Here is a 26,289-nt window from a genome sequence, read left to right as displayed (position 1 = left end):
CCAGGGTGCGGAGTACAAGAGTGTCCAGGGTGCGGAGTACAAGAGTCACCAGGGTGCGGAGTACAAGAGAGTCCAGGGTGCGGAGTACAAGAGTCGGCAGTGTGCGGAGTACAAGAGTGTCCAGGGTGCGGAGTACAAGAGTCGGCAGGGTGCGGAGTACAAGAGTGTCCAGGGTGCGGAGTACAAGAGTCACCAGGGTGCGGAGTACAAGAGAGTCCAGGGTGCGGAGTACAAGAGTCGGCAGTGTGTGGAGTACAAGAGTGTCCAGGGTGCGGAGTAGAAGAGTCGGCAGGGTGCGGAGTACAAGAGTGTCCAGGGTGCGGAGTACAAGAGTGTCCAGGGTGCGGAGTACAAGAGTCACCAGGGTGCGGAGTACAAGAGAGTCCAGGGTGCTGAGTACAAGAGTCGGCAGTGTGCGGAGTACAAGAGTGTCCAGGGTGCGGAGTACAAGAGTGTCCAGGGTGCAGAGTACAAGAGTCGGCAGGGTGCGGAGTACAAGAGTGTCCAGGGTGCGGAGTACAAGTGTGTCCAGGGTGCTGAGTACAAGAGTGTCCAGGGTGCGGAGTACAAGAGTCGGCAGGGTGCGGAGTACAAGAGTGTCCAGGGTGCGGAGTACAAGTGTGTCCAGGGTGCTGAGTACAAGAGTGTCCAGGGTGCAGAGTACATTAGTGTCCAGGGTGCGGAGTACAAGAGTCGGCAGGGTGCGGAGTACAAGAGTGTCCAGGGTGCGGAGTACAAGTGTGTCCAGGGTGCAGAGTACATTAGTGTCCAGGGTGCGGAGAACAAGAGATGCCAGGGTGCGGAGTACAAGAGTCGCCAGGGTGCGGAGTACAAGAGTGTCCAGGGTGCGGAGAACAAGAGATGCCAGGGTGCGGAGTACACGAGTCGCCAGGGTGCGGAGTACAAGAGTGTCCAGGGTGCGGAGTACAAGTGTGTCCAGGGTGCTGAGTACAAGAGTAACCAGGGTGCGGAGTACACGAGTCGCCAGGGTGCGGAGTACAAGAGTGTCCAGGGTGCGGAGTACAAGAGTCGCCAGGGTGCTGAGTACAAGAGTAACCAGGGTGCGGAGTACAAGAGTCGGCAGGGTGCGGAGTACAAGAGTCGGCAGGGTGCTGAGTACAAGAGTCACCAGGGTGCGGAGTACAAGAGTGTCCAGGGTGCGGAGTACAAGAGTCGCCAGGGTGCAGAGTACAAGAGTCGCCAGGGTGCGGAGTACAAGAGTGTCCAGGGTGCGGAGTACAAGAGTGTCCAGGGTGCGGAGTACAAGAGTGTCCAGGGTGCGGAGTACAAGAGTGTCCAGGGTGCGGAGTACAAGAGTCACCAGGGTGCGGAGTACAAGAGTGTCCAGGGTGCGGAGTACAAGAGTCACCAGGGTGCGGAGTACAAGAGTGTCCAGGGTGCGGAGTACAAGAGTCACCATGGTGCGGAGTATAAGAGTGTCCAGGGTGAAGAGTACAAGAGTCGGCAGGGTGCGGAGTACAAGAGTCGGCAGGGTGCGGAGTACAAGAGTAACCAGGGTGCGGAGTACAAGAGTCGGCAGGGTGCTGAGTACAAGAGTAACCAGGGTGCAGAGTACAAGAGTAACCAGGGTGCTGAATACAAGAGTCGCCAGGGTGCGGAGTACAAGAGTCACCAGGGTGCTGAGTACAAGAGTCGGCAGGGTGCTGAGTACAAGAGTCGGCAGGGTGCTGAGTACAAAAGTCGGCAGGGTGCTGAGTACAAGAGTCACCAGGGTGCGGAGTACAAGAGTTGGCAGGGTTCTGCGTACAAGAGTCGGCAGGGTGCGGAGTACAAGAGTCAGCAGGGTGCGGAGTACAAGATTCGGCAGGGTGCTGAGTACAAGAGACACCAGGGTGCAGAGTACAAGAGTAACCAGGGTGCTGAGTACAAGAGTCGCCAGGGTGCGGAGTACAAGAGTCACCAGGGTGCCGAGTACAAGAGTCGGCAGGGTGCAGAGTACAAGAGTCGGCAGGGTGCGGAGTACAAGAGTCACCAGGGTGCAGAGTACAAGAGTCGGCAGGGTGCGGAGTACAAGTGTCACCAGGGTGCAGAGTACAAGAGTCGGCAGGGTGCGGAGTACAAGAGTCGGCAGGGTGCGGAGTACAAGAGCCACCAGGGTGCGGAGTACAAGAGTTGGCAGGGTTCTGCGTACAAGAGTCGGCAGGGTGCGGAGTACAAGAGCCACCAGGGTGCGGAGTACAAGAGTCGGCAGGGTGCGGAGTACAAGAGTCACCAGGGTGCAGAGTACAAGAGTCGGCAGGGTGCTGAGTACAAGTGTCACCAGGGTGCAGAGTACAAGAGTCGGCAGGGTGCGGAGTACAAGAGTCGGCAGGGTGCGGAGTACAAGAGCCACCAGGGTGCGGAGTACAAGAGTTGGCAGGGTTCTGCGTACAAGAGTCGGCAGGGTGCGGAGTACAAGAGCCACCAGGGTGCGGAGTACAAGAGTCGGCAGGGTGCGGAGTACAAGAGTCGGCAGGGTGCGGAGTACAAGAGCCACCAGGGTGCGGAGTACAAGAGTCACCAGGGTGCGGAGTCCAAGAGTCGGCAGGGTGCGGAGTACAAGAGTCACCAGGGTGCGGAGTACAAGAGTCACCAGGGTGCGGAGTACAAGAGTTGGCAGGGTTCTGCGTACAAGAGTCGCCATGGTGCGGTGTACAAGAGTCAGCAGGGTGCAGAGTACAAGAGTCGGCCGGGTGCAGAGTACAAGAGTCACCAGGGTGCGCAGTACAAGAGTCGGCAGGGTTCTGCGTACAAGAGTCGCCAGGGTGCGGTGTACAAGAGTCAGCAGGGTGCAGAGTACAAGAGTCGGCCGGTTGCAGAGTACAAGAGTCACCAGGGTGCGGAGTACAAGAGTCGGCAGGGTGCAGAGTACAAGAGACACAAGGGTGCGGAGAACAAGAGTCACCAGGGTGCAGAGTACAAGATTCGGCCGCGTGCAGAGTACAAGAGACACCAGGGTGCTGAGTACAAGAGTCACCAGGGAGCTGAGTACAAGAGTCGCCAGGGTGCGGTGTACAAGAGTCAGCAGGGTGCAGAGTACAAGAGTCGGCCGGGTGCAGAGCACAAGAGTCACCAGGGTGCGGAGTACAAGAGTCAGCAGGGTGCAGAGTACAAGAGTCGGCCGGGTGCAGAGTACAAGAGACACCAGGGTGCGGAGTACAAGAGTCACCAGGGTGAAGAGTACAAGAGTCGGCCGGGTGCAGAGTACAAGAGTCACCAGTGTGCAGAGTACAAGAGTCACCAGGGTGCGGAGTACAATAGTCGCCAGGGTGCAGAGTACAAGAGTCGGCAGGGTGCGGAGCACAAGAGTCACCAGGGTGCTGAGTACAAGAGTCGGCAGGGTGCAGTGTACAAGAGTCACCAGGGTGCGGAGTACAAGAGTCACCAGGGTGCAGAGTACAACAGTCAATAGTGTGCAGAGTACAAGAGTCAGCAGGGTGCAGAGTACAACAGTCACCAGTGTGCGGAGTACAAGAGTCACCAGGGTGCAGTGTACAAGAGTCGGCAGGGTGCTGAGTACAAGAGTCACCAGTGTGCAGAGTACAACAGTCACCAGTGTGCGGAGTACAAGAGTCACCAGGGTGCAGAGTACAACAGTCGGCAGGGTGCAGAGTACAAGAGTCGGCTGGGTGCGGAGCACAAGAGCCACCAGGGTGCTGAGTACAGGAGTCGGCAGGGTGCGGAGTACATGTGTCACCAGGGTGCAGAGTACAAAAGTCGGCAGCGTGCAGAGTACAAGAGTCACCAGGGTGCGCAGTACAAGAGTCGGCATGGTTCTGCGTACAAGAGTCGCCAGGGTGCGGTGTACAAGAGTCAGCAGGGTGCAGAGTACAAGAGTCGGCCGGGTGCAGAGTACAAGAGTCGCCAGGGTGCAGAGTACAAGAGTCGGCAGGGTGCTGAGTACAAGTGTCGGCAGGGTTCTGCGTACAAGAGTCGCCAGGGTGCGGTGTACAAGAGTCGCCAGGGTGCGGTGTACAAGAGTCAGCAGGGTGCAGAGTACAAGAGTCGCCAGGGTGCGGAGTACAAGAGTCACCAGGGTGCTGAGTACAAGAGTCGGCAGGGTGCGGTGTACAAGAGTCAGCAGGGTGCGGAGTACAAGAGTCGGCCGGGTGCAGAGTACAAGAGTCCCCAGGGTGCGGAGTACAAGAGTCGGCAGGGTGCTGAATACAAGAGTCGCCAGTGTGCTGAGAACATGTGTCGGCAGGGTGCGGAGTACAAGAGTCGCCAGGGTGCGGAGTACAAGAGTCACCAGGGTGCGGAGTACAAGAGTCGCCAGGGTGTAGAGTACAAGAGTGTCCAGGGTGCGGAGTAAAAGAATCGGCAGTGTGCTGAGAACATGTGTCGGCAGGGTGCGGAGTACAAGAGTCGCCAGGGTGCTGAGTACAAGAGTGTCCAGGGTGCGGAGTATAAGAGTCGCCAGGGTGCGGAGTACAAGTGTCGCAGGGTGCTGAGTACAAGAGTCCCCAGGGTGCCGAGTACAAGAGTGTCCAGGGTGCGGAGTATAAGAGTCGCCAGGGTGCGGAGTACAAGTGTCGCAGGGTGCTGAGTACAAGAGTCGCCAGGGTGCGGAGTACAAGAGTCGCCAGGGTGCAGAGTACAAGAGTGTCCAGGGTGCGGAGTATAAGAGTCGGCAGGGTGCTGAGTACAAGAGTCGCCAGGGTGCTGAGTACAAGAGTCGCCAGGGTGCAGAGTACAAGAGTGTCCAGGGTGCGGAGTACAAGAGTGTCCAGGGTGCGGAGTACAAGAGTGTCCAGGGTGCGGAGTATAAGAGTCGCCAGGGTGCGGAGTACAAGTGTCGCAGGGTGCTGAGTACAAGAGTCGCCAGGGTGCAGAGTACAAGAGTGTCCAGGGTGCGGAGTACAAGAGTGTCCAGGGTGCGGAGTACAAGAGTCGCCAGGGTGCGGAGTACAAGAGTGTCCAGGGTGCGGAGTACAAGTGTCGCCAGGGTGCAGAGTACAAGTGTCGCCAGGGTGCAGAGCACAAGAGTGTCCAGGGTGCGGAGTACAAGAGTCGCCAGGGTGCAGAGCACAAGAGTGTCCAGGGTGCGGAGTACAAGTGTCGCCAGGGTGCGGAGTACAAGAGTGTCCAGGGTGCGGAGTACAAGAGTCGGCAGTGTGCGGAGTATAAGAGTCACCAGGGTGCGGAGTACAAGAGTCGCCAGGGTGCGGAGTACAAGAGTCGCCAGGGTGCGGAGTATAAGAGTCGGCAGGGTGCGGAGTACAAGAGTCGGCAGGGTGCGGAGTACAAGTGTCGCCAGGGTGCAGAGCACAAGAGTGTCCAGGGTGCGGAGTACAAGTGTGTCCAGGGTGCAGAGTACAAGAGTGTCCAGGGTGCAGAGTACAAGAGTCGCCAGGGTGCAGAGCACAAGAGTGTCCAGGGTGCGGAGTACAAGAGTCGCCAGGGTGCAGAGTACAAGAGTGTCCAGGGTGCGGAGTACAAGAGTCGCCAGGGTGCAGAGCACAAGAGTGTCCAGGGTGCGGAGTACAAGAGTCGCCAGGGTGCAGAGTACAAGAGTCGGCAGGGTGCGGAGTACAAGAGTGCCGCAGGGTGCTGAGTACAAGAGTCGCCAGGGTGCAGAGCACAAGAGTGTCCAGGGTGCGGAGTACAAGAGTCGCCAGGGTGCAGAGTACAAGAGTGTCCAGGGTGCGGAGTACAAGAGTCGCCAGGGTGCAGAGCACAAGAGTGTCCAGGGTGCGGAGTACAAGAGTCGCCAGGGTGCAGAGTACAAGAGTCGGCAGGGTGCGGAGTACAAGAGTCACCAGGGTGCAGAGTACAAGAGTGTCCAGGGTTCGGAGTACAAGAGTGTCCACGGTGCGGAGTACAAGAGTCGGCAGGGTGTTGAGTACAGGAGTCGGCAGGGTGCGGAGTACAAGAGTAACCAGGGTGCGGAGTACAAGAGTCGGCAGTGTGCTGAGTACAAGAGTAACCAGGGTGCGGAGTACAAGAGTCACCAGGGTGCTGAGTACAAGAGTCGCCAGGGTGCGGAGTACAAGAGTCACCAGGGTGCTGAGTACAAGAGTCGGCAGGGTGCTGAGCACAAAAGTCGGCAGGGTGCGGAGTACAAGAGTCGGCAGGGTGCGGAGCACAAGAGTCAGCAGGGTGCAGAGTACAAGAGTCGGCAGGGTGCGGAGTACAAGAGTCACTAGCGTGCAGAGTACAAGAGTCAGCAGGGTGCGGAGTACAAGAGTCACCAGGGTGCAGAGTACAAGAGTCGGCAGGGTGCGGAGTACAAGTGTCACCAGGGTGCAGAGTACAAGAGTCGGCAGGGTGCGGAGTACAAGAGTTGGCAGGGTGCGGAGTACAAGAGCCACCAGGGTGCGGAGTACAAGAGTTGGCAGGGTTCTGCGTACAAGAGTCGCCAGGGTGCGGAGTACAAGAGTTGTTCTGCGTACAAGAGTCGGCAGGGTGCGGAGTACAAGAGCCACCAGGGTGCGGAGTACAAGAGTTGGCAGGGTTCTGCGTACAAGAGTCGGCAGGGTGCGGAGTACAAGAGCCACCAGGGTGCGGAGTACAAGAGTCGGCAGGGTGCGGAGTACAAGAGCCACCAGGGTGCGGAGTACAAGAGTCACCAGGGTGCGGAGTACAAGCGTCACCAGGGTGCGGAGTACAAGAGTTGGCAGGGTTCTGCGTACAAGAGTCGCCAGGGTGCGGAGTACAAGAGTCACCAGGGTGCGGTGTACAAGAGTCAGCAGGGTGCAGAGTACAAGAGTCGGCCGGGTGCAGAGTACAAGAGTCACCAGGGTGCGCAGTACAAGAGTCGGCAGGGTTCTGCGTACAAGAGTCGCCAGGGTGCGGTGTACAAGAGTCAGCAGGGTGCAGAGTACAAGAGTCGGCCGGGTGCAGAGTACAAGAGTCACCAGGGTGCGGAGTACAAGAGTCGGCAGGGTGCAGAGTACAAGAGACACAAGGGTGCGGAGAACAAGAGTCACCAGGGTGCAGAGTACAAGATTCGGCCGCGTGCAGAGTACAAGAGACACCAGGGTGCTGAGTACAAGAGTCACCAGGGAGCGGAGTACAAGAGTCGCCAGGGTGCGGTGTACAAGAGTCAGCAGGGTGCAGAGTACAAGAGTCGGCCGGGTGCAGAGCACAAGAGTCACCAGGGTGCGGAGTACGAGAGTCAGCAGGGTGCAGAGTACAAGAGTCGGCCGGGTGCAGAGTACAAGAGACACCAGGGTGCGGAGTACAAGAGTCACCAGGGTGAAGAGTACAAGAGTCGGCCTGGTGCAGAGTACAAGAGTCACCAGTGTGCAGAGTACAAGAGTCACCAGGGTGCGGAGTACAATAGTCGCCAGGGTGCAGAGTACAAGAGTCGGCAGGGTGCGGAGCACAAGAGCAACCAGGGTGCAGAGTACAATAGTCACCAGGGTGCGGAATACAAGAGTCGGCAGGGTGCAGAGTACAAGAGTCGCCAGGGTGCAGAGTACAAGAGTCGGCATGGTGCAGAGTACAAGAGTCGCCAGGGTGCAGAGTACAAGAGTCGCCAGGGTGCAGAGTACAAGAGTCGGCAGGGTGCAGAGTACAAGAGTCACCAGGGTGCGGAGTACAAGAGTCGCCAGGGTGCAGAGTACAACAGTCGGCAGGGTGCAGAGTACAAGAGTCGGCAGGGTGCGGAGCACAAGAGCCACCAGGGTGCTGAGTACAGGAGTCGGCAGGGTGCGGAGTACAAGATTCGACATTGTGCGGAGTACAAAAGTCGACATTGTGCGGAGTACAAGAGTCGGCAGGGTGCTGAGTACAAGAGTAACCAGGGTGCGGAGTACAAGAGTCACCAGGGTGCGGAGTACAAGAGTCAGCAGGGTGCGGAGTACAAGAGTCGGCCGGGTGCAGAGTACAAGAGACACCAGGGTGCGGAGTACAAGAGTCAGCAGGGAGAAGAGTACAAGAATCGGCCGGGTGCAGAGTACAAGAGTCACATGTGTGCAGAGTACAAGAGTCACCAGGGTGCGGAGTACAAGAGTCACCAGGGTGCAGAGTACAAGAGTCGGCAGGGTGCAGAGTACAAGAGTCGGCAGGGTGCGGAGCACAAGAGCCACCAGGGTGCTGAGTACAGGAGTCGGCAGGGTGCGGAGTACAAGAGTCGGCCGGGTGCAGAGTACAAGAGACACCAGGGTGCGGAGTACAAGAGTCACCAGGGTGAAGAGTACAAGAGTCGGCCGGGTGCAGAGTACAAGAGTCACCAGTGTGCGGAGTACAATAGTCGCCAGGGTGCAGAGTACAAGAGTCGGCAGGGTGCGGAGCACAAGAGCCACCAGGGTGCAGAGTACAATAGTCACCAGGGTGCGGAGTACAAGAGTCGGCAGGGTGCAGAGTACAAGAGTCGCCAGGGTGCAGAGTACAAGAGTCGGCAGGGTGCAGAGTACAAGAGTTGCCAGGGTGCAGAGTACAAGAGTCGCCAGGGTGCGGAGTACAAGAGTCGCCAGGGTGCAGAGTACAACAGTCGGCAGGGTGCAGAGTACAAGAGTCGGCAGGGTGCGGAGCACAAGAGCCACCAGGGTGCTGAGTACAGGAGTCGGCAGGGTGCGGAGTACAAGATTCGACATTGTGCGGAGTACAAAAGTCGACATTGTGCGGAGTACAAGAGTCGGCAGGGTGCTGAGTACAAGAGTAACCAGGGTGCGGAGTACAATAGTCACCAGGGTGCTGAGTACAAGAGTCGGCAGGGTGCAGTGTACAAGAGTCACCAGTGTGCAGAGTACAACAGTCACCAGTGTGCGGAGTACAAGAGTCACCAGGGTGCAGAGTACAAGAGTCGGCAGGGTGCGGAGTACAAAAGTCGGCAGAGTGCTGAGTACAGGAGTCACCAGAGTGCGGAGTACAAGAGTCGGCAGGGTTCTGCGTACAAGAGTCGCTAGGGTGCGGTGTACAAGAGTCAGCAGGGTGCAGAGTACAAGAGTCGGCAGGGTTCTGCGTACAAGAGTCACCAGGGAGCGGAGTACAAGAGTCGCCAGGGTGCGGTTTACAAGAGTCAGCAGGGTGCAGAGTACAAGGCTCGGCCGGGTGCAGAGCACAAGAGTCACCAGGGTGCGGAGTACAAGAGTCAGCAGGGTGCAGAGTACAAGAGTCGGCCGGGTGCAGAGTACAAGAGACACCAGGGTGCGGAGTACAAGAGTCACCAGGGTGAAGAGTACAAGAGTCGGCCGGGTGCAGAGTACAAGAGTCACCAGTGTGCGGAGTACAATAGTCGCCAGGGTGTAGAGTACAAGAGTCGGCAGGGTGCGGAGCACAAGAGCCACCAGGGTGCAGAGTACAATAGTCACCAGGGTGCGGAGTACAAGAGTCGGCAGGGTGCAGAGTACAAGAGTCGCCAGGGTGCAGAGTACAAGAGTCGGCAGGGTGCAGAGTACAAGAGTTGCCAGGGTGCAGAGTACAAGAGTCGCCAGGGTGCAGAGTACAAGAGTCGGCAGGGTGCAGAGTACAAGAGTCACCAGGGTGCGGAGTACAAGAGTCGCCAGGGTGCAGAGTACAACAGTCGGCAGGGTGCAGAGTACAAGAGTCGGCAGGGTGCGGAGCACAAGAGCCACCAGGGTGCTGAGTACAGGAGTCGGCAGGGTGCGGAGTACAAGATTCGACATTGTGCGGAGTACAAAAGTCGACATTGTGCGGAGTACAAGAGTCGGCAGGGTGCTGAGTACAAGAGTAACCAGGGTGCGGAGTACAAGAGTCACCAGGGTGCTGAGTACAAGAGTCGGCAGGGTGCAGTGTACAAGAGTCACCAGTGTGCAGAGTACAACAGTCACCAGTGTGCGGAGTACAAGAGTCACCAGGGTGCAGAGTACAAGAGTCGGCAGGGTGCGGAGTACAAGAGTCGGCAGGGTGCGGAATACAAGAGTCACCAGGGAGCAGAGTACAACAGTCAATAGTGTGCGGAGTACAAGAGTCACCAGGGTGCAGAGTACAAGAGTCAGCAAGGTGCAGAGTACAAGAGTCGGCCGGGTGCAGAGTACAAGAGACACCATGGTGCGGAGTACAAGAGTCACCAGGGTGAAGAGTACAAAAGTCGGCCGGGTGCAGAGTACAAGAGTCACCAGTGTGCAGAGTACAAGAGTCACCAGGGTGCGGAGTACAATAGTCGCCAGGGTGCAGAGTACAAGAGTCGGCAGGGTGCGGAGCACAAGAGCCACCAGGGTGCAGAGTACAAGAGTCACCAGGGTGCGGAGTACAAGAGTCGCCAGGGTGCAGAGTACAAGAGTCGGCAGGGTGCAGAGTACAAGAGTCGGCAGGGTGCAGAGTACAAGAGTCGGCAGGGTGCGGAGCACAAGAGCCACCAGGGTGCTGAGTACAGGAGTCGGCAGGGTGCGGAGTACAAGATTCGACATTGTGCGGAATACAAAAGTCGACATTGTGCGGAGTACAAGAGTCGGCAGGGTGCTGAGTACAAGAGTAACCAGGGTGCGGAGTACAAGAGTCAACAGGGTGCAGAGTACAAGAGTCGGCAGGGTGCGGAGTACAAGAGTCACCAGGGTGCAGAGTACAACAGTCACCAGTGTGCGGAGTACAAGAGTCACCAGGTTGCAGTGTACAAGAGTCGGCAGGGTGCTGAGTACAAGAGTCACCAGTGTGCAGAGTACAACAGTCACAAGTGTGCGGAGTACAGAAGTCACCAGGGTGCAGAGTACAAGAGTCGGCAGGGTGCGGAGCACAAGAGTCACCAGGGTGCTGAGTACAGGAGTCACCAGGGTGCAGAGTACAAGAGACACCAGGGTGCGGAGTACAAGAGTCACCAGGGTGCAGAGTACAAGAGTCACCAGGGTGCAGAGTACAAGAGTCGGCAGGGTGCGGAGCACAAGAGTCACCAGGGTGCTGAGTACAGGAGTCGGTAGGGTGCGGAGTACAAGAGTCGGCAGGGTGCTGAGTACAAGAGTCACCAGGGTGCTGAGTACAGGAGTGTCCAGGGTGCGGAGTACAAGAGTCGCCAGGGTGCGGAGTACATGAATGTCCAGGGTGCGGAGTACAAGAGTAACCAGGGTGCGGAGTACATGAATGTCCAGGGTGCAGAGTACAAGAGTCGCCAGGGTGCGGAGTACAAGAGTGTACAGGGTGCAGAGTACAAGAGTCACCAGGGTGCTGAGTACAAGAGTGTCCAGGGTGCGGAGTATAAGAGTCATCAGGGTGCTGAGTATAAGAGTGTCCAGGGTGCGGAGTACAAGAGTCACCAGGGTGTTGAGTACAAGAGTCACCAGGGTGCAGAGTACAAGATTCGGCCGCGTGCAGAGTACAAGAGACACCAGGGTGCTGAGTACAAGAGTCACCAAGGAGCGGAGTACAAGAGTCGCCAGGGTGCGGTGTACAAGAGTCAGCAGGGTGCAGAGTACAAGATTCGGCCGGGTGCAGAGCACAAGAGTCACCAGGGTGCGGAGTACAAGAGTCAGCAGGGTACAGAGTACAAGAGTCGGCCGGGTGCAGAGTACAAGAGACACCAGGGTGCGGAGTACAAGAGTCAGCAGGGAGAAGAGTACAAGAGTCGGCCGGGTGCAGAGTACAAGAGTCACATGTGTGCAGAGTACAAGAGTCACCAGGGTGCGGAGTACAAGAGTCACCAGGGTGCAGAGTACAAGAGTCGGCAGGGTGCGGAGTACAAGAGTCGGCAGGGTGCAGAATACAAGTGTCACCAGGGTGCAGAGTACAAGAGTCGGCAGGGTGCGGAGTACAAGAGTCGCCAGGGTGCGGAGTACAAGAGTCGCCAGGGTGCGGAGTACAAGAGTCACCAGGGTGCGGAGTATAAGAGTGTCCAGGGTGCTGAGTACAAGAGTGTCCAGGGTGCGGAGTACAAGAGTGTCCAGGGTGCGGAGTACAAGAGTGTCCAGGGTGCGGAGTACAAGAGTCGGCAGTGTGCGGAGTACAAGAGTCACCAGGGTGCAGTGTACAAGAGTCGGCAGGGTGCTGAGTACAAGAGTCACCAGTGTGCAGAGTACAACAGTCACAAGTGTGCGGAGTACAGAAGTCACCTGGGTGCAGAGTACAAGAGTCGGCAGGGTGCGGAGCACAAGAGTCACCAGGGTGCTGAGTACAGGAGTCACCAGGGTGCAGAGTACAAGAGACACCAGGGTGCGGAGTACAAGAGTCACCAGGGTGCAGAGTACAAGAGTCACCAGGGTGCAGAGTACAAGAGTCGGCAGGGTGCGGAGCACAAGAGTCACCAGGGTGCTGAGTACAGGAGTCGGTAGGGTGCGAAGTACAAGAGTCGGCAGGGTGCTGAGTACAAGAGTCACCAGGGTGCTGAGTACAGGAGTGTCCAGGGTGCGGAGTACAAGAGTCGCCAGGGTGCGGAGTACATGAATGTCCAGGGTGCGGAGTACAAGAGTCACCAGGGTGCGGAGTACATGAATGTCCAGGGTGCAGAGTACAAGAGTCGCCAGGGTGCGGAGTACAAGAGTGTCCAGGGTGCAGAGTACAAGAGTCACCAGGGTGCTGCGTACAAGAGTGTCCAGTGTGCGGAGTACAAGAGTCACCAGGGTGTTGAGTACAAGAGTCACCAGGGTGCAGAGTACAAGATTCGGCCGCGTGCAGAGTACAAGAGACACCAGGGTGCTGAGTACAAGAGTCACCAAGGAGCGGAGTACAAGAGTCGCCAGGGTGCGGTGTACAAGAGTCAGCAGGGTGCAGAGTACAAGAGTCGGCAGGGTGCGGAGTACAAGAGTCGGCAGGGTGCGGAGAACAAGAGTCGGCAGGGTGCAGAATACAAGTGTCACCAGGGTGCAGAGTACAAGAGTCGGCAGGGTGCGGAGTACAAGAGTCACCAGGGTGCGGAGTACAAGAGTCGCCAGGGTGCGGTGCACAAGAGTCAGCAGGGTGCTGAGTACAAAAGTCGGCAGAGTGCTGAGTACAGGAGTCACCAGAGTGCGGAGTACAAGAGTCGGCAGGGTTCTGCGTACAAGAGTCGCTAGGGTGCGGTGTACAAGAGTCAGCAGGGTGCAGAGTACAAGAGTCGGCAGGGTTCTGCGTACAAGAGTCACCAGGGAGCGGAGTACAAGAGTCGCCAGGGTGCGGTGTACAAGAGTCAGCAGGGTGCAGAGTACAAGGCTCGGCCGGGTGCAGAGCACAAGAGTCACCAGGGTGCGGAGTACAAGAGTCAGCAGGGTGCAGAGTACAAGAGTCGGCCGGGTGCAGAGTACAAGAGACACCAGGGTGCGGAGTACAAGAGTCACCAGGGTGAAGAGTACAAGAGTCGGCCGGGTGCAGAGTACAAGAGTCACCAGTGTGCGGAGTACAATAGTCGCCAGGGTGCAGAGTACAAGAGTCGGCAGGGTGCGGAGCACAAGAGCCACCAGGGTGCAGAGTACAATAGTCACCAGGGTGCGGAGTACAAGAGTCGGCAGGGTGCAGAGTACAAGAGTCGCCAGGGTGCAGAGTACAAGAGTCGGCAGGGTGCAGAGTACAAGAGTTGCCAGGGTGCAGCGTACAAGAGTCGCCAGGGTGCAGAGTACAAGAGTCGGCAGGGTGCAGAGTACAAGAGTCACCAGGGTGCGGAGTACAAGAGTCGCCAGGGTGCAGAGTACAACAGTCGGCAGGGTGCAGAGTACAAGAGTCAGCAGGGTGCGGAGCACAAGAGCCACCAGGGTGCTGAGTACAGGAGTCGGCAGGGTGCGGAGTACAAGATTCGACATTGTGCGGAGTACAAAAGTCGACATTGTGCGGAGTACAAGAGTCGGCAGGGTGCTGAGTACAAGAGTAACCAGGGTGCGGAGTACAAGAGTCACCAGGGTGCTGAGTACAAGAGTCGGCAGGGTGCAGTGTACAAGAGTCACCAGTGTGCAGAGTACAACAGTCACCAGTGTGCGGAGTACAAGAGTCACCAGGGTGCAGAGTACAAGAGTCGGCAGGGTGCGGAGTACAAGAGTCGGCAGGGTGCGGAATACAAGAGTCACCAGGGTGCAGAGTACAACAGTCAATAGTGTGCGGAGTACAAGAGTCACCAGGGTGCAGAGTACAAGAGTCAGCAAGGTGCAGAGTACAAGAGTCGGCCGGGTGCAGAGTACAAGAGACACCATGGTGCGGAGTACAAGAGTCACCAGGGTGAAGAGTACAAAAGTCGGCCGGGTGCAGAGTACAAGAGTCACCAGTGTGCAGAGTACAAGAGTCACCAGGGTGCGGAGTACAATAGTCGCCAGGGTGCAGAGTACAAGAGTCGGCAGGGTGCGGAGCACAAGAGCCACCAGGGTGCAGAGTACAAGAGTCACCAGGGTGCGGAGTACAAGAGTCGCCAGGGTGCAGAGTACAAGAGTCGGCAGGGTGCAGAGTACAAGAGTCGGCAGGGTGCAGAGTACAAGAGTCGGCAGGGTGCGGAGCACAAGAGCCACCAGGGTGCTGAGTACAGGAGTCGGCAGGGTGCGGAGTACAAGATTCGACATTGTGCGGAATACAAAAGTCGACATTGTGCGGAGTACAAGAGTCGGCAGGGTGCTGAGTACAAGAGTAACCAGGGTGCGGAGTACAAGAGTCACCAGGGTGCAGAGTACAAGAGTCGGCAGGGTGCGGAGTACAAGAGTCACCAGGGTGCAGAGTACAACAGTCACCAGTGTGCGGAGTACAAGAGTCACCAGGGTGCAGTGTACAAGAGTCGGCAGGGTGCTGAGTACAAGAGTCACCAGTGTGCAGAGTACAACAGTCACAAGTGTGCGGAGTACAGAAGTCACCAGGGTGCAGAGTACAAGAGTCGGCAGGGTGCGGAGCACAAGAGTCACCAGGGTGCTGAGTACAGGAGTCACCAGGGTGCAGAGTACAAGAGACACCAGGGTGCGGAGTACAAGAGTCACCAGGGTGCAGAGTACAAGAGTCACCAGGGTGCAGAGTACAAGAGTCGGCAGGGTGCGGAGCACAAGAGTCACCAGGGTGCTGAGTACAGGAGTCGGTAGGGTGCGGAGTACAAGAGTCGGCAGGGTGCTGAGTACAAGAGTCACCAGGGTGCTGAGTACAGGAGTGTCCAGGGTGCGGAGTACAAGAGTCGCCAGGGTGCGGAGTACATGAATGTCCAGGGTGCGGAGTACAAGAGTAACCAGGGTGCGGAGTACATGAATGTCCAGGGTGCAGAGTACAAGAGTCGCCAGGGTGCGGAGTACAAGAGTGTCCAGGGTGCAGAGTACAAGAGTCACCAGGGTGCTGAGTACAAGAGTGTCCAGGGTGCGGAGTATAAGAGTCACCAGGGTGCTGAGTATAAGAGTGTCCAGGGTGTGGAGTACAAGAGTCACCAGGGTGTTGAGTACAAGAGTCACCAGGGTGCAGAGTACAAGATTCGGCCGCGTGCAGAGTACAAGAGACACCAGGGTGCTGAGTACAAGAGTCACCAAGGAGCGGAGTACAAGAGTCGCCAGGGTGCGGTGTACAAGAGTCAGCAGGGTGCAGAGTACAAGATTCGGCCGGGTGCAGAGCACAAGAGTCACCAGGGTGCGGAGTACAAGAGTCAGCAGGGTACAGAGTACAAGAGTCGGCCGGGTGCAGAGTACAAGAGACACCAGGGTGCGGAGTACAAGAGTCAGCAGGGAGAAGAGTACAAGAGTCGGCCGGGTGCAGAGTACAAGAGTCACATGTGTGCAGAGTACAAGAGTCACCAGGGTGCGGAGTACAAGAGTCACCAGGTTGCAGAGTACAAGAGTCGGCAGGGTGCGGAGTACAAGAGTCGGCAGGGTGCAGAATACAAGTGTCACCAGGGTGCAGAGTACAAGAGTCGGCAGGGTGCGGAGTACAAGAGTCACCAGGGTGCGGAGTACAAGAGTCGGCAGAGTGCTGAGTACAAGAGTCACCAGGGTGCGGAGTACAAGAGTCGCCAGGGTGCGGTGTACAAGAGTCAGCAGGGTGCTGAGTACAAAAGTCGGCAGAGTGCTGAGTACAGGAGTCACCAGAGTGCGGAGTACAAGAGTCGGCAGGGTTCTGCGTACAAGAGTCGCTAGGGTGCGGTGTACAAGAGTCACCAGGGTGCGGAGTACAAGAGTCGCCAGGGTGCGGTGTACAAGAGTCAGCAGGGTGCTGAGTACAAAAGTCGGCAGAGTGCTGAGTACAGGAGTCACCAGAGTGCGGAGTACAAGAGTCGGCAGGGTTCTGCGTACAAGAGTCGCTAGGGTGCGGTGTACAAGAGTCAGCAGGGTGCAGAGTACAAGAGTCGGCAGGGTTCTGCGTACAAGAGTCACCAGGGAGCGGAGTACAAGAGTCGCCAGGGTGCGGTGTACAAGAGTCAGCAGGGTGCAGAGTACAAGGCTCGGCCGGGTGCAGAGCACAAGAGTCACCAGGGTGCGGAGTACAAGAGTCAGCAGGGTGCAGAGTACAAGAGTCGGCCGGGTGCAGAGTACAAGAGACACCAGGGTGCGGAGTACAAGAGTCACCAGGGTGAAGAGTACAAGAGTCGGCCGGGTGCAGAGTACAAGAGTCACCAGTGTGCAGAGTACAAGAGTCACCAGGGTGCGGAGTACAATAGTCGCCAGGGTGCAGAGTACAAGAGTCGGCAGGGTGCGGAGCACAAGAGCCACCAGGGTGCAGAGTACAATAGTCACCAGGGTGCGGAGTACAAGAGTCGGCAGGGTGCAGAGTACTAGAGTCGCCAGGGTGCAGAGTACAAGAGTCGGCAGGGTGCAGAGTACAAGTGTTGCCAGGGTGCAGAGTACAAGAGTCACCAGGGTGCAGAGTACAAGAGTCGGCAGGGTGCAGAGTACAAGAGTCACCAGGGTGCGGAGTACAAGAGTCGCCAGGGTGCAGAGTACAACAGTCGGCAGGGTGCAGAGTACAAGAGTCGGCAGGGTGCGGAGCACAAGAGCCACCAGGGTGCTGAGTACAGGAGTCGGCAGGGTGCGGAGTACAAGAGTCACCAGGGTGCAGAGTACAACAGTCAATAGTGTGCGGAGTACAAGAGTCACCAGGGTGCAGAGTACAACAGTCACCAGGGTGCAGTGTACAAGAGTCGGCAGGGTGCTGACTACAAGAGTCACCAGGGTGCAGAGTACAACAGTCACCAGTGTGCGGAGTACAAGAGTCACCAGGGTGAAGAGTACAAGAGTCGGCAGGGTGCTGAGTACAAGAGTCACCAGTGTGCGGAGTACAAGAGTCACCAGTGTGCGGAGTACAAGAGTCACCAGGGTGCGGAGCACAAGAGTCACCAGTGTGCGGAGTACAAGAGTCACCAGGGTGCGGAGCACAAGAGTCACCAGGGTGCTGAGTACAGGAGTCGGTAGGGTGCGGAGTACAAGAGTCGGCAGGGTGCAGTGTACAAGAGACGGCAGGGTGCTGAGTACAAGTGTCGGCCGGGTGCAGAGTACAAGAGTCACATGTGTGCAGAGTACAAGAGTCACCAGGGTGCGGAGTACAAGAGTCAGCAGGGTGCAGAGTACAAGAGTCAGCAGGGTGCAGAGTACAAGAGTCGGCCGGGTGCAGAGTACAAGAGTCACCAGGGTGCGGAGTACAAGAGTCGGCAGGGTGCAGAGAACAAGAGTCACCAGGGTGCGGAGTACAAGAGTCAGCAGGGTGCAGAGTACAAGAGTCGGCCGGGTGCAGAGTACAAGAGTCACGAGGGTGCGGAGAACAAGTGTCGGCAGGGTGCTGAGTACAAGAGTGTCCAGGGTGCGGAGAACAAGAGTGTCCAGGGTGCAGAGTACAAGAGTGTCCAGGGTGCGGAGTACAAGAGTCACCAGGGTGCGGTGTACAAGAGTGTCCAGGGTGCGGAGTACAAGAGTCACCAGGGTGCGGAGTACAAGAGTCGGCAGGGTGCAGAGAACAAGAGTCACCAGGGTGCGGAGTACAAGAGTCACCAGGGTGCAGAGTACAAGATTCGGCCGCGTGCAGAGTACAAGAGTCACGAGGGTGCGGAGAACAAGTGTCGGCAGGGTGCTGAGTACAAGAGTGTCCAGGGTGCGGAGACAAGAGTGTCCAGGGTGCAGAGTACAAGTGTGTCCAGGGTGCGGAGTACAAGAGTCACCAGGGTGCGGTGTACAAGAGTGTCCAGGGTGCGGAGTACAAGAGTGTCCAGGGTGCGGAGAACAAGAGTGTCCAGGGTGCGGAGTATAAGAATGTCCAGGGTGCGGAGTACAAGAGTCACCAGGGTGCGGAGTACAAGAGTCACCAGGGTGCAGAGTACAAGAGTCGGCAGGGTGCAGAGTACAAGAGTCGTCAGGGTGCGGAGAACAAGAGTGTCCAGGGTGCGGAGTACAAGAGTCGCCAGGGTGCGGAGTACAAGAGTCGCCAGGGTGCAGAGTACAAGAGTCGCCAGGGTGCGGAGTACAAGAGTCGCCAGGGTGCGGAGTACAAGTGTCGGCAGGGTGCGGAGAACAAGAGTCTCCAGGGTGCAGAGTACAAGAGTCACCAGGGTGCTGAGTACAAGATTCGGCCGCGTGCAGAGTACAAGAGTCGCCTGGGTGCGGAGTACAAGAGTCACCAGGGTGCGGAGTACAAGAGTCACCAGGGTGCAGAGTACAAGAGTCGGCAGGGTGCAGAGTACAAGAGTCGGCAGGGTGCAGAGTACAAGATTCGGCCGCGTGCAGAATACAAGAGACACCAGGGAGCGGAGTACAAGAGTCAGCAGGGTGAAGAGTACAAGAGTCACCAGGGTGCTGAGTACAGGAGTCGGCAGGGTGCGGAGTACAAGAGTCGCCAGGGTGCTGAGTACAAGAGTAACCAGGGTGCGGTGTACAAGAGTCAGTAGGGTGCGGAGTACAAGAGTCGGCCGGGTGCGGAGTACAAGAGTCACCAGGGTGCGGAGCACAAGAGTCGGCAGGGTGCGGAGCACAAGAGTCAGCAGGGTGCGGAGTACAAGAGTCGGCAGGGTGCGGAGTACAAGAGTCGGCAGGGTGCGGAGCACAAGAGTCAGCAGGGTGCAGAGTACAAGAGTGTCCAGGGTGCGGAGTACAAGAGTCGGCAGGGTGCGGAGCACAAGAGTCAGCAGGGTGCGGAGTACAAAAGTCGGCAGGGTGCGGAGTACAAGAGTCACTAGGGTGCGGAGCACAAGAGTCAGCAGGGTGCGGAGTACAAGAGTCGGCCGGGTGCGGAGTACAAGAGTCACCAGTGTGCGGAGCACAAGAGTCGGCAGGGTGCGGAGCACAAGAGTCAGCAGGGTGCGGAGTACAAGAGTCGGCAGGGTGCGGAGTACAAGTGTCACCAGGGTGCAGAGTACAAGAGTCACCAGGGTGCGGAGTACAAGAGTCACCAGGGTGCGGAGTACAAGAGTCGGCAGGGTGCGGAGTACAAGAGTCACCAGGGTGCGGAGCACAAGAGTCAGCAGGGTGCGGAGTACAAGAGTCGGCAGGGTGCGGAGTACAAGAGTCGGCAGGGTGCGGAGTACAAGAGACGGCAGGGTGCTGAGTAAAAGAGTCACCAGGGTGCGGTGTTCAAGAGTCACCAGGGTGCTGAGTACAAGAGTCGGCAGGGTGCTGAGAACAAGAGTCGGCAGGGTGCAGAGTACAAGAGTTGGCAGGGTTCTGCGTACAAGAGTCGCCAGGGTGCGGTGTACACGAGTCAGCAGGGTGCAGAGTACAAGAGTCGGCCGGGTGCAGAGTACAAGAGTCACCAAGGTGCGCAGTACAAGAGTCGGCAGGGTTCTGCGTACTAGAGTCACCAGGGTGCGGTGTACAAGAGTCAGTAGGGTGCAGAGTACAAGAGTCAGCCGGGTGCAGAGTACAAGAGTCACCAGGGTGCGGAGTACAAGAGTCGGCAGGGTGCAGAGTACAAGAGTCACCAGGGTGCGGAGTACAAGAGTCACCAGGGTGCAGAGTACAAGATTCGGCCGCGTGCAGAGTACAAGAGTCACCAGGGTGCGGAGTACAAGAGTCGCCAGGGTGCGGAGTACAAGAGTCGCCAGGGTGCGGAGTACAAGAGTCGGCAGGGTGCGGAGTACAAGAGTCGCCAGGGTGCGGAGTACAAGAGTCTCCAGGGTGCTGAGTACAAGAGTCGCCAGGGTGCGGAGTACAAGAGTCGCCAGGGTGCGGAGTACAAGAGTCCCCAGGGTGCGGAGTATAAGAGTGTCCAGGGTGCGGAGTACAAGAGTGTCCAGGATGCGGAGTTCAAGAGTCTCCAGGGTGGGGAGTACAAGAGTCACCAGGGTGCTGAGTACAAGAGTCGCCAGGGTGGGGAGTACAAGAGTGTCCAGGGTGCAGAGTACAAGAGTCGGCAGGGTGCAGAGTACAAGAGTCGGCAGGGTGCGGAGCACAAGAGTCACCAGGGTGCTGAGTACAAGAGTCGGCAGGGTGCTGAGTACAAGAGTCACCAGTGTGCGGAGTACAAGAGTCGGCAGGGTGCGGAGTACAAGAGTCGGCAGGGTGCTGAGTACAAGAGTCACCAGGGTGCGGAGTAGAAGAGTCACCAGGGTGCGGAGTACAAGAGTCGGCAGAGTACTGAGTACAAGAGTCACCAGGGTGCGGAGTACAAGAGTTGGCAGTGTTCTGCGTACAAGAGTCGCCAGGGTGCGGTGTACAAGAGTCAGCAGGGTGCAGAGTACAAGAGTCGGCCGGGTGCAGAGTACAAGAGTCACAAGGGTGCGGAGTACAAGAGTCGGCAGGGTGCAGAGTACAAGAGTCACCAGGGTGCGGAGTACAAGAGTCACCAGGATGCAGAGTACAAGATTCGGCCGCGTGCAGAGTAGAAGAGACACCAGGGTTCTGCGTACAAGAGTCGCCAGGGTGCGGTGTACAAGAGTCAGCAGGGTGCAGAGTACAAGAGTCGGCCGGGTGCAGAGCACAAGAGTCACCAGGGTGCGGAGTACAAGAGTCAGCAGGGTGCAGAGTACAAGAGTCGGCCGGGTGCAGAGTACAAGAGACACCAGGGTGCGGAGTACAAGAGTCACCAGGGTGCGGAGTACAAGAGTCACCAGGGTGCAGAGTACAGGAGTCACCAGGGTGCAGAGTAAAAGAGTCGGCAGGGTGCAGAGTACAAGAGTCGGCAGGGTGCGGAGCACAAGAGCCACCAGGGTGCTGAGTACAGGAGTCGGCAGGGTGCGGAGTACAAGATTCAACATTGTGCGGAGTACAAAAGTCGACATTGTGCGGAGTACAAGAGTCGGCAGGATGCTGAGTACAAGAGTAACCAGGGTGCGGAGTACAAGAGTCACCAGGGGGCTGAGTGCAAGAGTCGGCAGGGTGCAGTGTACAAGAGTCACCAGGGTGCAGAGTACAAGAGTCACCAGGGTGCAGAGTACAACAGTCAATAGTGTGCGGAGTACAAGAGTCACCAGGGTGCAGAGTACAACAGTCACCAGTGTGCGGAGTACAAGAGTCACCAGGGTGCAGTGTACAAGAGTCGGCAGGGTGCTGAGTACAAGAGTCACCAGTGTGCAGAGTACAACAGTCACCAGTGTGCAGAGTACAAGAGTCACCAGGGTGCAGAGTACAAGAGTCGGCAGGGTGCGGAGTACAAGAGTCACCAGGGTGCAGAGTACAACAGTCACCAGTGTGCGGAGTACAAGAGTCACAAGGGTGCAGAGTACAAGAGTCGGCAGGGTGCGGAGTACAAGAGTCACCAGGGTGCAGAGTACAACAGTCAATAGTGTGCGGAGTACAAGAGTCACCAGGGTGCAGAGTACAACATTCACCAGTGTGCGGAGTACAAGAGTCACCAGGGTGCAGTGTACAAGAGTCAGCAGGGTGCTGAGTAGAAAAGTCGGCAGAGTGCTGAGTACAGGAGTCACCAGAGTGCGGAGTACAAGAGTCGGCAGGGTTCTGCGTACAAGAGTCGCTAGGGTGCGGTGTACAAGAGTCAGCAGGGTGCAGAGTACAAGAGTCGGCAGGGTTCTGCGTACAAGAGTCGCCAGGGTGCGGTGTACAAGAGTCAGCAGGGTGCAGAGTACAAGAGTCGGCCGGGTGCAGAGTACAAGAGTCACCAGGGTGCACAGTACAAGAGTTGGCAGGGTTCTGCGTACAAGAGTCGCCAGGGTGCGGTGTACAAGAGTCAGCAGGGTGCAGAGTACAAGAGTCGGCCAGGTGCAGAGTAGAAGAGACACCAGGGTGTGGAGTACAAGAGTCAGCAGGGTGAAGAGTACAAGAGTCGTCCGGGTGCAGAGTACAAGAGTCACCAGGGTGCAGAGTACAAGAGTGTCCAGGGTGCGGAGTACAAGAGTCAGCAGGGTGCGGAGCACAAGAGCCACCAAGGTGCTGAGTACAGGAGTCGGCAGGGTGCTGAGTACAAGTGTCACCAGGGTGCAGAGTACAAGAGTCGGCAGGGTGCAGAGTACAAGACTCGGCAGGGTGCGGAGTACAAGAGTCACCAGGGTGCGGAGTACAAGAGTCGGCAGAGTGCTGAGTACAAGAGTCACCAGGGTGCGGAGTACAAGAGTCGCCAGGGTGCAGAGTACAAGAGTCGGCAGAGTGCTGAGTACAAGAGTCACCAGGGTGCGGAGTACAAGAGTCGCCAGGGTGCAGAGTACAAGAGTCTGCAGGGTGCTGAGTACAAGAGTCACCAGGGTGCGGTGTACAAGAGTCACCAGTGTGCTGAGTACAAGAGTCGGCAGGGTTCTGCGTACAAGAGTCGCCAGGGTGCGGTGCACAAGAGTCAGCAGGGTGCAGAGTACAAGAGTCGTCCGGGTGCAGAGTACAAGAGTCACCAGGGCGCACAGTACAAGAGTTGGCAGGGTTCTGCGTACAAGAGACACCAGGGTGCGGAGTACAAGAGTCAGCAGGGTGAAGAGTACAAGAGTCGGCCGGGTGCGGAGTACAAGAGTCACCGGGGTGCAGAGTACAAGAGTCGGCAGGGTGCAGAGTACAAGAGTCGGCAGGGTGCGGAGCACAAGAGTCGCCAGGGTGCTGAGTACAAGAGTCGGCAGGGTGCTGAGTACAAGAGTCACCAGGGTGCAGAGTACAAGAGTCACCAGGGTGCTGAGTACAAGAGTCACCAGGGTGCAGAGTACAAGAGTCGCCAGGGTGCTGAGTACAAGAGTCGGCAGGGTGCTGAGTACAAGAGTCACCAGGGTGCAGAGTACAAGAGTCACCGGGGTGCAGAGTACAAGAGTCGGCAGGGTGCAGAGTACAAGAGTCGGCAGGGTGCGGAGCACAAGAGTCGCCAGTGTGCGGAGTACAAGAGTCGGCAGGGTGCGGAGTACAAGAGTCGGCAGGGTGCGGAGTACAAGAGTCGGCAGGGTGCGGTGTACAAGAGTCAGCAGGGTGCAGAGTACAAGAGTCGGCCGGGTGCAGAGTACAAGAGTCACCAGGGTGCGGAGTACAAGAGTCGGCAGGGTGCAGAGTACAAGAGTCACCAGGGTGCGGAGTACAAGAGTCACCAGGGTGCAGAGTACAAGATTCGGCCGCGTGCAGAGTACAAGAGACACCAGGGTTCTGCGTACAAGAGTCGCCAGGGTGCGGTGTACAAGAGTCAGCAGGGTGCAGAGTACAAGAGTCGGCCGGGTGCAGAGCACAAGAGTCACCAGGGTGCGGAGTACAAGAGTCAGCAGGGTGCAGAGTACAAGAGTCACCAGGGTGCAGAGTACAGGAGTCACCAGGGTGCCGAGTACAAGAGTTGGCAGGGTGCAGAGTACAAGAGTCGGCAGGGTGCGGAGCACAAGAGCCACCAGGGTGCTGAGTACAGGAGTCGGCAGGGTGCGGAGTACAAGAATCGGCAGGGTGCTGAGTACAAGAGCCACCAGGGTGCTGAGTACAAGAGCCACCAGGGTGCAGAGTACAAGAGTCGGCAGGGAGCGGAGTACAAGAGTCGCCAGGGTGCGGTGTACAAGAGTCAGCAGGGTGCAGAGTACAAGAGTCGGCCGGGTGCAGAGCACAAGAGTCACCAGGGTGCGGAGTACAAGAGTCAGCAGGGTGAAGAGTACAAGAGTCGGCCGGGTGCAGAGAACAAGAGACACCAGGGTGCGGAGTACAAGAGTCACCAGGGTGAAGAGTACAAGAGTCGGCCGGGTGCAGAGTACAAGAGTCACCAGTGTGCAGAGTACAAGAGTCGCCAGGGTGCAGAGTACAAGAGTCGGCAGGGTGCGGAGCACAAGAGCCACCAGGGTGCGGAGTACAAGAGTCGCCAGGGTGCAGAGTACAAGAGTCGGCAGGGTGCAGAGTACAAGAGTCGCCAGGGTGCAGAGTACAAGAGTCGGCAGGGTGCAGAGTACAAGAGTCACAAGGGTGCGGAGTACAAGAGTCGCCAGGGTGCAGAGTACAAGAGTCGGCAGGGTGCAGAGTACAAGAGTCGGCAGGGTGCGGAGCACAAGAGCCACCAGGGTGCTGAGTACAAGAGTCGGCAGGGTGCAGAGTACAAGAGTAACCAGGGTGCGGAGTACAAGAGTCACCAGGGTGCTGAGTACAAGAGTCGGCAGGGTGCTGTGAACAAGAGTCACCAGGGTGCGGAGTACAAGAGTCACCAGGGTGCAGAGTACAACAGTCAATAGTGTGCGGAGTACAAGAGTCACCAGGGTGCAGAGTACAACAGTCACCAGTGTGCGGAGTACAAGAGTCACCAGGGTGCAGTGTACAAGAGTCGGCAGGGTGCTGAGTACAAGAGTCAGCAGTGTGCAGAGTACAACAGTCACCAGTGTGCAGAGTACAAGAGTCACCAGGGTGCGGAGCACAAGAGTCGCCAGGGTGCTGAGTACAAGAGTCGGCAGGGTGCTGAGTACAAGAGTCACCAGGGTGCAGAGTACAAGAGTCACCAGGGTGCTGAGTACAAGAGTCACCAGGGTGCAGAGTACAAGAGTCGCCAGGGTGCTGAGTACAAGAGTCGGCAGGGTGCTGAGTACAAGAGTCACCAGGGTGCAGAGTACAAGAGTCACCGGGGTGCAGAGTACAAGAGTCGGCAGGGTGCAGAGTACAAGAGTCGGCAGGGTGCGGAGCACAAGAGTCGCCAGTGTGCGGAGTACAAGAGTCGGCAGGGTGCGGAGTACAAGAGTCGGCAGGGTGCGGAGTACAAGAGTCGGCAGGGTGCGGTGTACAAGAGTCAGCAGGGTGCAGAGTACAAGAGTCGGCCGGGTGCAGAGTACAAGAGTCACCAGGGTGCGGAGTACAAGAGTCGGCAGGGTGCAGAGTACAAGAGTCACCAGGGTGCGGAGTACAAGAGTCACCAGGGTGCAGAGTACAAGATTCGGCCGCGTGCAGAGTACAAGAGACACCAGGGTTCTGCGTACAAGAGTCGCCAGGGTGCGGTGTACAAGAGTCAGCAGGGTGCAGAGTACAAGAGTCGGCCGGGTGCAGAGCACAAGAGTCACCAGGGTGCGGAGTACAAGAGTCAGCAGGGTGCAGAGTACAAGAGTCACCAGGGTGCAGAGTACAGGAGTCACCAGGGTGCCGAGTACAAGAGTTGGCAGGGTGCAGAGTACAAGAGTCGGCAGGGTGCGGAGCACAAGAGCCACCAGGGTGCTGAGTACAGGAGTCGGCAGGGTGCGGAGTACAAGAATCGGCAGGGTGCTGAGTACAAGAGCCACCAGGGTGCTGAGTACAAGAGCCACCAGGGTGCAGAGTACAAGAGTCGGCAGGGAGCGGAGTACAAGAGTCGCCAGGGTGCGGTGTACAAGAGTCAGCAGGGTGCAGAGTACAAGAGTCGGCCGGGTGCAGAGCACAAGAGTCACCAGGGTGCGGAGTACAAGAGTCAGCAGGGTGAAGAGTACAAGAGTCGGCCGGGTGCAGAGAACAAGAGACACCAGGGTGCGGAGTACAAGAGTCACCAGGGTGAAGAGTACAAGAGTCGGCCGGGTGCAGAGTACAAGAGTCACCAGTGTGCAGAGTACAAGAGTCGCCAGGGTGCAGAGTACAAGAGTCGGCAGGGTGCGGAGCACAAGAGCCACCAGGGTGCGGAGTACAAGAGTCGCCAGGGTGCAGAGTACAAGAGTCGGCAGGGTGCAGAGTACAAGAGTCGCCAGGGTGCAGAGTACAAGAGTCGGCAGGGTGCAGAGTACAAGAGTCACAAGGGTGCGGAGTACAAGAGTCGCCAGGGTGCAGAGTACAAGAGTCGGCAGGGTGCAGAGTACAAGAGTCGGCAGGGTGCGGAGCACAAGAGCCACCAGGGTGCTGAGTACAAGAGTCGGCAGGGTGCAGAGTACAAGAGTAACCAGGGTGCGGAGTACAAGAGTCACCAGGGTGCTGAGTACAAGAGTCGGCAGGGTGCTGTGAACAAGAGTCACCAGGGTGCGGAGTACAAGAGTCACCAGGGTGCAGAGTACAACAGTCAATAGTGTGCGGAGTACAAGAGTCACCAGGGTGCAGAGTACAACAGTCACCAGTGTGCGGAGTACAAGAGTCACCAGGGTGCAGTGTACAAGAGTCGGCAGGGTGCTGAGTACAAGAGTCAGCAGTGTGCAGAGTACAACAGTCACCAGTGTGCAGAGTACAAGAGTCACCAGGGTGCAGAGTACAAGAGTCAGACGGGTGCAGAGTACAAGAGTCACCAGGGTGCGGAGTACAA

Source organism: Hypanus sabinus, chromosome 21 (genome assembly GCF_030144855.1).
Source record: "Hypanus sabinus isolate sHypSab1 chromosome 21, sHypSab1.hap1, whole genome shotgun sequence".
Taxonomy (NCBI): domain Eukaryota; kingdom Metazoa; phylum Chordata; class Chondrichthyes; order Myliobatiformes; family Dasyatidae; genus Hypanus; species Hypanus sabinus.
This window is presented reverse-complemented; position numbering follows the sequence as displayed.